Genomic DNA, 2418 nt, shown 5'->3' on the forward strand with positions numbered 1-2418 from the left:
TCCATAACGCTTCACAGGTTTCACCTATGATCATACATATAGTTGACTTACCCATACGTTACTGGTAATGGAGAGATTAGAAAGACTCTCTACTTGCCAGAAATGTAGAAAAAAATACGCAGAAAAAAACAATTTTAAGGACACAGTGAAAAGGAATTTTAAACCACTGTAAAAAAAAAACACAAACAAATTGGCATTAGCAAGTAATGAAACACAAACATATTTGTAGAAAGGATAGCTTCACAAGATATCAATTTGAAGAGATAGTTGTGTCTCTGGGTGGATTGGAACCACCAACCTTTCAGTTGTTTAAACCGAATGTGCTAACCAATTGTACCACAGAGACTACACTAACTATCCAAATTAATATCTTAGACTATCCAGGCACAATGGGTGACATTTATCACTATCTGTGCAGATGAAAAGTAGCAGAGTTTCCCATAGCAACAAAACAAATTGCATTTTCTATTTGCAAAGGCTATTGAAAAATTACAAATGCACAACAAGAGCAATATGCGTGATTGGTATGGGCAGATGCACCACTTGCAAAATAAACAAATTTGGATAAAACTGCGTAAAATTGTTGGCCTCTAATCAATACAGTATAGTAAAAACCTATGAGTCAAACAGAATAGCAGCTACAATAGAGTTTTCCAAACCCAGAATATGCAGCTAGGGTTAAAGGGGTATTCCAGGGAAAAACTTTTTTTTTATATATCAACTGGCTCCAGAAAGTTAAACAGATTTGTAAAGTACTTCTATTAAGTGAACCTGTCGTCAAAAATACTTTTTATATAATGTAGATAATACCATTATATGTATATTTGTAATATACATTGGTTAAAAAATTTATATTTTTGGGTGAAAAAATGCTGTCCCTGCAGCTATTGCCTGTGTGTCTCTATGATGAGTCCAAAAACAGGAAGTGAGGGTAGGACAAGCAGGGATCTGTGCTGGCTCCTGGCTTGTCAATCATCCTAATGTATGAGCATGTCATGTAGCCTCAGTGCACACTGTCCTCCATTTTCTTACTGCACAGAGCCCTGCTTGTCCAGCCTAACTTCCTGTATTTGGTCTCCTCATAGAGACACACAGGCAATGGCTGCAGGGACAAAAATATACACATTTTCTAACCAATGTATATTACAAATATACATATTAGGGTATTATCTACATTATATAAGAAGTTTTTGTTGACGACAGGTATACTTTAATCCTTCCAATAATTATCAGCTGCTGAAGTTGAGTTGTGCTTTTCTGTCTGGCAACAGTGCTCTCTGCTGACATCTCTGCATGCCTCGGGAACTGCACAGAGTAGAAGAGGTTTGCTATGGGGATTTGCTTCTACTCTGGACAGTTCCAGAGACAGGTGTCATCCGAGAGCACTTAGAAAAGAACAACTCAACTTCAGCAGCTCATAAATACTGTAAACAGAAGTCATTTACAAATCTGTTTACCTTTCTGGAGCAAGTTGATATCTAAAAAAAAAAGTTTTTCCCTGGATAACCCATTTACCATAAATCCCAGCACTGCCACACAGCAATTTTTTTAAACATACTATCAGCTCCAATTGAGTTTTCCAAACCCTGACCATGCAGATATGGGTACCCTTAAATCCCAGCTTTGCCCGACAGCAATTGTCTAGTTTGGAAACAGCTGGAGGTACATAGACATGGAAATAGACTTGGACTATAATGATCACTATCCTGAAACTAGCCTAAGGCTAGAATTCCACTGAAGTTTTTCATGCAAAAATGCAGATAAAAATGCCCATATTGCTGCACGGCATTTTTTTTCTGTGAAAAAAACCCCATGGCCAGATATTAGCTGCAAGTCAACTGCAAAATGCCAGATCCACTTGGCGTTTTTGATTTTGGTGCTTTTTTAATCCTTTGGGCATTTTTCAGCTCTTTTGGGCTCAGAGGTTGGTTTTCAAAAACATCCTCAAATTCAGAATATGGCATTTTTTAGGTCCTCACTCACCCTGGTAACGTCCTGCTGTTGCTACTTGGTTGGTATCTGGCTGTGAATAAAAATATGGGGAACCCTATGCAGTTTTTTTTTTCATAAATAAATTTAAAAAAATGCATAGGGTTCCCCGTATTTTTATTCTCAGCCAGAGACCAACCAAGCAGCAACAGCCTTACGTTACCAGGGTGGGCGATGACCATTGTTACTGGCCCTCCCCAGCCTAAATAACACCAGCCTGTTACCGCCTAGGCCCAGGAGCGCCATTTTTCATTCTCCGGGCCTGTTGGTACCGGCTCTTCCCATCACCCCTGTGGTGGTGGGTACCGGGGTAATAATTGGGGGTTAGCACTAGCTGTTTTTGGGGCTAACGTTAAGCCCCAGCTTAGTAATGGATTATGTCAATAAGACAGCTTCCACTACTAAGCCTGAAAATTCAATTTAAAAAAA

At 39.0% G+C, this 2418-nt stretch overlaps 1 non-coding gene across 1 annotated transcript; it reads right to left on the minus strand.

The window, feature by feature from the left end:
- Positions 1-270: 270 nt before the first annotated feature.
- TRNAL-UAA (transfer RNA leucine (anticodon UAA)) lies at positions 271-346 on the minus strand. Its single transcript has one exon. It is a non-coding gene; the product is annotated as a tRNA-Leu (tRNA).
- Between the last annotated feature and the right edge of the window lie 2072 nt (positions 347-2418).

This window comes from Hyla sarda, chromosome 6, assembly GCF_029499605.1.
Source record: "Hyla sarda isolate aHylSar1 chromosome 6, aHylSar1.hap1, whole genome shotgun sequence".
NCBI classification, from domain to species: Eukaryota; Metazoa; Chordata; class Amphibia; order Anura; family Hylidae; genus Hyla; species Hyla sarda.